Below are 10689 nucleotides of genomic sequence, written 5' to 3'. Positions count from 1 at the left end.
AGGCTCTCCCCAGCCTGTCTAGGGTTGGGAAGGTGGGACCGGGCCCGGGGCTTGAGCTCCGGCCAGCCGGCCTCGGAGGGTGCGCGAGCCCCCCGTCCCGCAGGCCTCCAGAGGGTCCGGGCACTGGGGACGGGGCTCCACCGGGGCCCGGGGAGGCTCTCCCCAGCCTGGCTAGGGTTGGGAAGGTGGGACTGGGCCCGGGGCTTGATCACTGTCCGGAGGGGCCCGGTGGTGCGTGAAATCCCCCTCCGTCCTGCAAGCCGGCCGGGGGCTGGCCCCGGGGTGCGCGAGCCCCCCACCCCGCAGGCCTCCAGAGGGTCCGGGCGCTGGGGACGGGGCTCCCAGGGAGGCTCTCCCCGGCCTGGCTAGGGTTCGGAAGGTGGGACCGGGCCCGGGGCTTGAGCACCGTCCGGAGGGGCCCGGTGGTGCGTGGAATCCGCCTCCGTCCTGCAAGCCGGCCGGGGGTCCGGGGCGCCCGAGACGGAGGGTCCACCGGGGTGGGGGGGCCCGGGGAGGCCTGAAGCCCCGGAGCCCTGCAGCCCCAGAGCCCTGCAGCGCTGCAGCCCCCCCGGAGCCCTGTAGCGCTGCAGCCCCCGGAGCCCAGCAGCTCCTGAGCCCTGCAGGCCCGGGGCAGGCATATTGGCGTCATTTCGGTCCCAGCCATCTGGTCGCCCCTCTCGCCTCGGCCATCTGGTCACCCGCAATGCTTTCCTATAGGGCGACCAGATGGCCGAACTTCCCTGGAAGTCCCGATGAGGTGCCATTTGCCTCCCGGATCCCAGCGAGGGCTCCAGGAGGTCGGGTACATTCGCGCCTTGGGTCCCCTCTGTCACCTCGCATGCACAGATTGCAAGAAAGGGGGGTAATTTCCCTCCGGATTACTAGGGGCAGGGTACGCCCGGACACCCCTCCAGGGCTGGTGGTTCTCTGCCATGGGGACCAGATAGGCTATGCCTGGGCAACACCTCCCTAGGCCACCCGGGGCTTCCTTCCTCCAGGCCAACGGCTTGTCAAATTGCCCAGGACGGGCTCCATGGCTCTTGGGCAGTCGTCCCCCGGGCGTCCGGGGCTCCATCCCTGCCGACGGCATGGAAAAGTGCCCGGGACGGGCTCCATACGTCCCGGGCAGTCCTTCTCCGGGCGTCCGGGGCACCCATCTCCAGGAGGCCAACAGCATGGCAAAGTACCAGGGACGGGCTCCATGGGTCCCGGGCAGTCCTCCCCCGGGCGTCCCGGGCTTCCATCTCCAGGCCAACGGCAGGTCAAAGTGCCCAGGACGGGCTCCACGGGTCCCTGGCAGTCCTCCCCCCGGGCGTCCGGGGCTCCCTTCCCCAGGCCAACGGCATGTCAAAGTGCCCAGGATGGGCTCCACTGGCCTCGGGCGTCCGGGGCTCCCTTCCCCGGGCCAACGGCATGCCAGAGTGCCCAGGACGGGCTCCACGAGTCCCGGGTGTCCGGGGCTCCCTTCCCCGGGACAACGGCTAGTCAGAGTGCCCAGGACGGGCTCCACTGTTCCCGGGCGTCCGGGGTTCCCTTCCCCGGGTCAGCGGCATGTCAGAGTGCCCAGGACGAGTACCACAGGTCCCGGGCAGTCCTCCCCCGGGCGTCCGGGGCTCCCTTCCCCGGGCCGACGGCAGGTCAGAGTGCCCATGACGGGCTCCACGGGTCCTGGGTATCTGGGACTCCCTTCCCCGGGCCAACGGCATGCCGGAGTTCCCAGGGCGGGCTCCACGGGTCCCGGGCATCCGGGGCTCCCTTCCCCGGTCCAAATGCTTGTCAGAGTGCCCAGGACGGGCTCCACGGTTCCCGGGCGTCCGGGGTTCCCTTCCCCGGGTCAGCGGCATGTCAGAGTGCCCAGGACGGGCTCCACGGGTCCCGGGCAGTCCTCCACCCCGGTCGTCCGGCGCTCCCTTCTCCAGGCCGATGGCAGGTCAGAGTGACCAGGACGGGCTCCACGGGTCCCGGGCAGTCCTCTCCCGGGCGTACGTGGTTGGTCCGACAGATTCGGGCAGATGTGCTTTTATGAACCGGATCGGAATCGGCTTAAATAATAATAATAATAATCCACATCTGTAAAGCGCACATTCACCCGTAAGGGTATCTAGGCGCCAGGGGCCGTCGGGAAGATTAAGCAAGCTATTGCCCAGAGTCACATGATGCTGGGCTAATCTGCCGCCGGGGATGGAACCGTGATCCCCAGATTCCGTAGTCAGCCGCCCTAGCCGCGGCGCCAGCTATTGCCCAGAGTCACATGGTGCTGGGCTAATCTGCCGCTGGTGCCGGGGATCAATCCGTGATCCCCAGAAGGGGATATCCCAAAAATCTGGCATGGATACGGCCCGCCAGGACAGGTTTGGACACCCCTGAATTAGATTAATGGCGCCTAAATAGAGCACGTAAAGGAACAGTTACACAGCTAAGAAAAGGGAAAGAAAGACTAGGGAAAAAACACAGAAAGAGCCTGTAGATAAAATTATCTTCCTGGGACAGCAGGTTAAGAGAAATTATACAGGGAGCAGTTAAGCTTGTAACACGGGAGAATAAAAAAGAAAATGCCCTTTTATGAAGTGTGTTTGCCTAATCCAGCAAGCACTTTATTTCTGTTTCTCTATTTGCTTCTTTTATTGGTAAAGTAAGTTTCAAGTGCACATGCAGGTATGACTGAGAGCCAGGGTATAATATTTTGAAGAGTTTGCACCATCGCTAATGTAGGAAGAGAGGTATGGCAAAGACATGAAAGGGGTAGCAAAAATAAATATGTGAAGAGGCAATAGTGACACCAATATAAGCCACCTATTTATAAAACTGACATGGAAGAAATACTAAAGGATAACTTCTAAAATTGTATTAGAAGACGAAAATACTCTCGTTGTTGGCAGGAATCGAACCTGCGCGGGGAGACCCCAATGGATTTCGAGTCCATCACCTTAACCACTCGGCCACAACAACTTACTGCAAGCTTTGTGCAAATAATCTGTATGAAAGTTTTCAAGGTGTCCCACAGCAAATTCCTGATGTTCTGCAATGCACTTTTTAAAAACAATACAAACAAGCAGGTACAAGGAGCTCAAATTAGATTAATGGCGCCTAAATAGAGCACATAAAGGAACAGTTACACAGCTACGAAAAGGGAAAGAAAGACTAGGGAAAAAACACAGAAAGAGCCTGTAGATAAAATTATCTTCCTGGGACAGCAGGTTAAGAGAAATTACACAGGGAGCAGTTAAGCTTGTAACACAGGAGAATACAAAAGAAAATGCAGTTTTATGAAGTGTGTTTGCCTAATCCAGCAAGCACTTTTGGTCTATTTCTTTATTTGCTTCTTTCATTGGTAAAGTAAGTTTCACGTACACATGCAGGTATGACTGAGAGAGCCAGGGTATAATATTTTGAAGCGTTTGCACCATCGCTAATGTAGGAAGAGAGGTATAGCAAAGACATGAAAGGGGTAGCAAAAATAAATATGTGAAGAGGCAATAGTGACACCAATATAAGCCACCTATTTATAAAACTGACATGGAAGAAATACTAAAGGATAACTTCTATAATTGCATCAGAAGACGAAAATACTCTCGTTGTCGGCAGGAATCGAACCTGCGTGGGGAGACCCCAAGGGATTTCAAGTCCATCGCCTTAACCACTCGGCCACAACAACTTACTGCAAGCATTGTGCAAATAATCAGTATGAAAGTTTTCAAGGTGTCCCACAGCAAATTCCTGATGTTCTGCAATGCACTTTTTAAAAACCATACAAACAAGCAGGTACAAGGAGCTCAAATGAGATTAATGGCGCCTAAATAGAGCACGTAAAGGAACAGTTACACAGCTAAGAAAAGGGAAAGAAAGACTAGGGAAAAAACACAGAAAGAGCCTGTAGATAAAATTATCTTCCTGGGACAGCAGGTTAAGAGAAATCACACAGGGAGCAGTTAAGCTTGTAACACGGGAGAATAAAAAAGAAAATGCACTTTTATGAAGTGTGTTTGCCTAATCCAGCAAGCACTTTTGTTCTATTTCTCTATTTGCTTCTTTTATTGGTAAAGTAAGTTTCAAGTGCACATGCAGGTGTTACTGAGAGCCAGGGTATAATATTTTGAAGCGTTTGCACCATCGCTAATGTAGGAAGAGAGGTATGGCAAAGACATGAAAGGGGTAGCAAAAATAAATATGTGAAGAGGCAATAGTGACACCAATATAAGCCACCTATTTATAAAACTGACATGGAAGAAATACTAAAGGTTAACTTCTAAAATTGTATCAGAAGACGAAAATACTCTCGTTGTCGGAAGGATTTGAACCTGCGCGGGGAGACTCCAATGGATTTCAAGTCCATCGCCTTAACCACTCGGCCACAACAACTTACTGCAAGCTTTGTGCAAATAATCTGTATGAAAGTTTTCAAGGTGTCCCACAGCAAATTCCTGATGTTCTGCAATGCACTTTTTAAAAACAATACAAACAAGCAGGTACAAGGAGCTCAAATGAGATTAATGGCGCCTAAATAGAGCACGTAAAGGAACAGTTACACAGCTAAGAAAAGGGAAAGAAAGACTAGATAAAAAAGCACAGAAAGAGCCTGTAGATAAAATTATCTTCCTGGGACAGCAGGTAAGAGAAATTACACAGGGAGCAGTTAAGCTTGTAACACGGGAGAATAAAAAAGAAAATGCACTTTTATGAAGTGTGTTTGCCTAATCCAGCAAGCACGTTTGTTCTATTTCTCTATTTGCTTCTTTTATTGGTAAAGTAAGTTTCAAGTGCACATGCAGGTATGACTGAGAGAGCAAGGGTATAATTATTTGAAGCACTTGCACCAGCACTGATGTAGGAAGAGAGGTATAGCAAAGACATGAAAGGGGTAGCGATAATAAATATGTGAAGAGGCAAGAGTGACACCAAAATAAGCCACCTATTTATAAAACTGACATGGAAGAAATACTAAAGGTTAACTTCTAAAATTGTAGCCGAAGATAAAAACACTCCAGTTTTCGAACCTGCGTGGTTGACATCAATGGATTTCGAGTCCGTCGCCTTAACCACTCAGCCACAACAACTTACAGTAAGCTTTGTGCAAATAATCTGTATGAAAGTTTTCAAGGTGTCCCACAGCAAATTCCTGATGTTCTGCAATGCACTTTTTAAAAACAATACAAACAAGCAGGTACAAGGAGCTCAAATGAGATTAATTGCACCTAAATAGAGCACGTAAAGGAACAGTTACACAGCTAAGAAAAGGGAAAGAAGGACTAGGGAAAAAACACAGAAAGAGCCTGTAGATAAAATTATCTTCCTGGGACAGCAGGTTAAGAGAAATTACACAGGGAGCAGTTAAGCTTGTAACACGGGAGAATAAAAAAGAAAATGCACTTTTATGACGTGTGTTTGCCTAATCCAGCAAGCACTTTTGTTCTATTTCTCTATTTGCTTCTTTTATTGGTAAAGTAAGTTTCAAGTGCACATGCAGGTATGACTGAGAGAGCCAGGGTATAATATTTTGAAGCGCTTGCACCAGCGCTGATGTAGGAAGAGAGGTATAGCAAAGACATGAAAGGGGTAGCGATAATAAATATGTGAAGAGGCAATAGTGACACCAAAATAAGCCACCTATTTGTAAAACTGACATGGAAGAAATACTAAAGGTTAACTTCTAAAATTGTTGCCGAAGATAAAAATACTCTCATTGTCAGCAGGATTTATACCTGCGCGGGGAGACCCCAATGAATTTCTAGTCCATCGCCTTAACCACTCGGCCACAACAACTTACTGTACGCTTTGTGCAAATAATCTGTATGAAAGTTTTCAAGGTGTCCCACATCAAATTCCTGATGTTCTGCAATGCACTTTTTAAAAAGAATACAAACAAGCAGGTACAAGGAGCTCAAATGAGATTAATGGCGCCTAAATAGAGCACGTAAAGGAACAGTTACACAGCTAAGAAAAGAGAAAGAAAGACTAGGGAAAAAACACAGAAAGAGCCTGTAGATAAAATTATCTTCCTGGGACAGCAGGTTAAGAGAAATTACACAGGGAGCAGTTAAGCTTGTAACACGGGAGAATAAAAAAGAAAATGCAGTTTTATGAAGTGTGTTTGCCTAATCCAGCAAGCACTTTTGTTCTATTTCTCTATTTGCTTCTTTCATTGGTAAAGTAAGTTTCAAGTACACATGCAGGTATGACTGAGAGAGCCAGGGTATAATATTTTGAAGCGTTTGCACCATCGCTAATGTAGGAAGAGAGGTATAGCAAAGACATGAAAGGGGTAGCAAAAATAAATATGTGAAGAGGCAATACTGACACCAATATAAGCCACCTATTTATAAAACTGACATGGAAGAAATACTGAAGGTTAACTTCTAAAATTGTAGCCAATGACGAAAATACTCTCGTTGTCGGAAGGATTCGAACACGCACGGGGAGACCCAAATGGATTTCGAGTCCATCCCCTTAACGACTAGGCCACAACAGCTTACTGTAAGCTTGGTGCAAATAATCTGTATGAAAGTTTTCAAGGTGTCCCACAGCAAATTCCTGATGTTCTGCAATGCACTTTTTAAAAACAATACTAAAAAGCAGGTACAAGGAGCTCAAATGAGATTAATGGCGCCTAAATAGAGCACGTAAAGGAACAGTTACACAGCTAAGAAAAGAGAAAGAAAGACTAGGGAAAAAACACAGAAAGAGCCTGTAGATAAAATTATCTTCCTGGGACAGCAGGTTAAGAGAAATTACACAGGGAGCAGTTAAGCTTGTAACACGGGAGAATAAAAAAGAAAATGCACTTTTATGAAGTGTGTTTGCCTAATCCAGCAAGCACTTTTGTTCTATTTCTCTATTTGCTTCTTTTATTGGTAAAGTAAGTTTCAAGTGCACATGCAGGTGTTACTGAGAGCCAGGGTATAATATTTTGAAGCGTTTGCACCATCGCTAATGTAGGAAGAGAGGTATGGCAAAGACATGAAAGGGGTAGCAAAAATAAATATGTGAAGAGGCAATAGTGACACCAATATAAGCCACCTATTTATAAAACTGACATGGAAGAAATACTAAAGGTTAACTTCTAAAATTGTATCAGAAGACGAAAATACTCTCGTTGTCGGAAGGATTTGAACCTGCGCGGGGAGACTCCAATGGATTTCAAGTCCATCGCCTTAACCACTCGGCCACAACAACTTACTGCAAGCTTTGTGCAAATAATCTGTATGAAAGTTTTCAAGGTGTCCCACAGCAAATTCCTGATGTTCTGCAATGCACTTTTTAAAAACAATACAAACAAGCAGGTACAAGGAGCTCAAATGAGATTAATTGCACCTAAATAGAGCACGTAAAGGAACAGTTACACAGCTAAGAAAAGGGAAAGAAGGACTAGGGAAAAAACACAGAAAGAGCCTGTAGATAAAATTATCTTCCTGGGACAGCAGGTTAAGAGAAATTACACAGGGAGCAGTTAAGCTTGTAACACGGGAGAATAAAAAAGAAAATGCACTTTTATGACGTGTGTTTGCCTAATCCAGCAAGCACTTTTGTTCTATTTCTCTATTTGCTTCTTTTATTGGTAAAGTAAGTTTCAAGTGCACATGCAGGTATGACTGAGAGAGCCAGGGTATAATATTTTGAAGCGCTTGCACCAGCGCTGATGTAGGAAGAGAGGTATAGCAAAGACATGAAAGGGGTAGCGATAATAAATATGTGAAGAGGCAATAGTGACACCAAAATAAGCCACCTATTTGTAAAACTGACATGGAAGAAATACTAAAGGTTAACTTCTAAAATTGTTGCCGAAGATAAAAATACTCTCATTGTCAGCAGGATTTATACCTGCGCGGGGAGACCCCAATGAATTTCTAGTCCATCGCCTTAACCACTCGGCCACAACAACTTACTGTAAGCTTTGTGCAAATATTCTGTATGAAAGTTTTCAAGGTGTCCCACAGCAAATTCCTGATGTTCTGCAATGCACTTTTTAAAAAGAATACAAACAAGCAGGTACAAGGAGCTCAAATGAGATTAATGGCGCCTAAATAGAGCACGTAAAGGAACAGTTACACAGCTAAGAAAAGGGAAAGAAAGACTAGGGAAAAAACACAGAAAGAGCCTGTAGATAAAATTATCTTCCTGGGACAGCAGGTTAAGAGAAATTACACAGGGAGCAGTTAAGCTTGTAACACGGGAGAATAAAAAAGAAAATGCAGTTTTATGAAGTGTGTTTGCCTAATCCAGCAAGCACTTTTGTTCTATTTCTCTATTTGCTTCTTTCATTGGTAAAGTAAGTTTCAAGTACACATGCAGGTATGACTGAGAGAGCCAGGGTATAATATTTTGAAGCGTTTGCACCATCGCTAATGTAGGAAGAGAGGTATAGCAAAGACATGAAAGGGGTAGCAAAAATAAATATGTGAAGAGGCAATACTGACACCAATATAAGCCACCTATTTATAAAACTGACATGGAAGAAATACTGAAGGTTAACTTCTAAAATTGTAGCCAATGACGAAAATACTCTCGTTGTCGGAAGGATTCGAAGACGCACGGGGAGACCCAAATGGATTTCGAGTCCATCCCCTTAACGACTAGGCCACAACAGCTTACTGTAAGCTTGGTGCAAATAATCTGTATGAAAGTTTTCAAGGTGTCCCACAGCAAATTCCTGATGTTCTGCAATGCACTTTTTAAAAACAATACTAAAAAGCAGGTACAAGGAGCTCAAATGAGATTAATGGCGCCTAAATAGAGCACGTAAAGGAACAGTTACACAGCTAAGAAAAGGGAAAGAAAGACTAGGGAAAAAACACAGAAAGAGCCTGTAGATAAAATTATCTTCCTGGGACAGCAGGTTAAGTGAAATTACACAGGGAGCAGTTAAGCTTGTAACACGGGAGAATAAAAAAGAAAATGCACTTTTATGAAGTGTGTTTGCCTAATCCAGCAAGCACGTTTGTTCTATTTCTCTATTTGCTTTTTTTATTGGTAAAGTAAGTTTCAAGTGCACATGCAGGTATGACTGAGAGAGCAAGTGTATAATAATTTGAAGCGCTTGCACCAGCGCTGATGTAGGAAGAGAGGTATAGCAAAGACATGAAAGGGGTAGCAAAAATAAAGATGAGAAGAGGCAATAGTGACAAGAATATAAGCCACCTATTTATAAAACTGACATGGAAGAAATACTAAAGGTTACCTTCTAAAATTGTAGCCGAAGACGAAAATAATCTCGTTGTCGGCAGGATTCGTACCTGCGTGGAGAGACACCAATGGATTTCGAGTCCATCTCCTTAACCACTCGGCCACAACAACTTACTGAAAGCTTTGTGCAAATAATCTGTAGGAAAGTTTTCAAGGTGTCCCACAGCCAATTCCTGATGTTCTGCAAAGCACTTTTTAAAAACAATACAAACAAGCAGGTACAAGGAGCTCAAATTAGATTAATGGCGCCTAAATAGAGCACATAAAGGAACAGTTACACAGCTACGAAAAGGGAAAGAAAGACTAGGGAAAAAACACAGAAAGAGCCTGTAGATAAAATTATCTTCCTGGGACAGCAGGTTAAGAGAAATTACACAGGGAGCAGTTAAGCTTGTAACACAGGAGAATACAAAAGAAAATGCAGTTTTATGAAGTGTGTTTGCCTAATCCAGCAAGCACTTTTGGTCTATTTCTTTATTTGCTTCTTTCATTGGTAAAGTAAGTTTCACGTACACATGCAGGTATGACTGAGAGAGCCAGGGTATAATATTTTGAAGCGTTTGCACCATCGCTAATGTAGGAAGAGAGGTATAGCAAAGACATGAAAGGGGTAGCAAAAATAAATATGTGAAGAGGCAATAGTGACACCAATATAAGCCACCTATTTATAAAACTGACATGGAAGAAATACTAAAGGTTAACTTCTAAAATTGTAGCCGAAGCCGAAAATACTCTCGTTGTCGGCAGGATTTGAACCTGCGCAGGGAGACTTCGAGTCCATCGCCTTAACCACTCGGCCACAACACCTTACTGCAAGCTTGGTGCAAATAATCTGTATGAAAGTTTTCAAGGTGTCCCACAGCCAATTCCTGATGTTCTGCAAAGCACTTTTTAAAAACAATACAAACAAGCAGGTACAAGGAGCTCAAATGAGATTAATGGCGCCTAAATAGAGCACGTAAAGGAACAGTTACACAGCTAAGAAAAGGGAAAGAAAGACTAGGGAAAAAACACAGAAAGAGTCTGTAGATAAAATTATCTTCCTGGGACAGCAGGTTAAGAGAAATTACACAGGGAGCAGTTAAGCTTGTAACACGGGAGAATAAAAAAGAAAATGCAGTTTTATGAAGTGTGTTTGCCTAATCCAGCAAGCACTTTTGTTCTATTTCTCTATTTGCTTCTTTCATTGGTAAAGTCAGTTTCAAGTACACATGCAGGTATGACTGAGAGAGCCAGGGTATAATATTTTGAAGCGTTTGCACCATCGCTAATGTAGGAAGAGAGGTATAGCAAAGACATGAAAGGGGTAGCAAAAATAAATATGTGAAGAGGCAATATGACACCAATATAAGCCACCTATTTATAAAACTGACATGGAAGAAATACTAAAGGTTAACTTCTAAAATTGTATCAGAAGACGAAAATACTCTCGTTGTTGGCAGGATTCAAACCTGCGCGGGGAGACCCCAATGGATTTCGAGTCCATCGCCTTAACCACTCGGCCACAACAAC

The 10689-nt window shown here is 45.5% G+C and overlaps 6 non-coding genes across 6 annotated transcripts; all 6 read right to left on the bottom strand.

Moving 5' to 3' along the window:
* Positions 1-2867: 2867 nt before the first annotated feature.
* On the bottom strand, positions 2868-2949 carry TRNAS-CGA (transfer RNA serine (anticodon CGA)). The gene has a single exon. It is a non-coding gene; the product is annotated as a tRNA-Ser (tRNA).
* A 624-nt stretch (positions 2950-3573) lies between these two features.
* On the bottom strand, positions 3574-3655 carry TRNAS-UGA (transfer RNA serine (anticodon UGA)). Its single transcript has one exon. It is a non-coding gene; the product is annotated as a tRNA-Ser (tRNA).
* A 622-nt stretch (positions 3656-4277) lies between these two features.
* Positions 4278-4359, bottom strand: TRNAS-UGA (transfer RNA serine (anticodon UGA)). The gene has a single exon. It is a non-coding gene; the product is annotated as a tRNA-Ser (tRNA).
* Positions 4360-7088: 2729 nt separating this feature from the next.
* TRNAS-UGA (transfer RNA serine (anticodon UGA)) lies at positions 7089-7170 on the bottom strand. The gene has a single exon. It is a non-coding gene; the product is annotated as a tRNA-Ser (tRNA).
* Positions 7171-9206: 2036 nt separating this feature from the next.
* Positions 9207-9288, bottom strand: TRNAS-CGA (transfer RNA serine (anticodon CGA)). The gene has a single exon. It is a non-coding gene; the product is annotated as a tRNA-Ser (tRNA).
* A 1319-nt stretch (positions 9289-10607) lies between these two features.
* On the bottom strand, positions 10608-10689 carry TRNAS-CGA (transfer RNA serine (anticodon CGA)). The gene has a single exon. It is a non-coding gene; the product is annotated as a tRNA-Ser (tRNA).

The sequence above is a fragment of the Lissotriton helveticus genome, chromosome 12, assembly GCF_964261635.1.
Source record: "Lissotriton helveticus chromosome 12, aLisHel1.1, whole genome shotgun sequence".
In the NCBI taxonomy this organism is placed as follows: Eukaryota; Metazoa; Chordata; class Amphibia; order Caudata; family Salamandridae; genus Lissotriton; species Lissotriton helveticus.
This window is presented reverse-complemented; position numbering and strand designations above follow the sequence as displayed.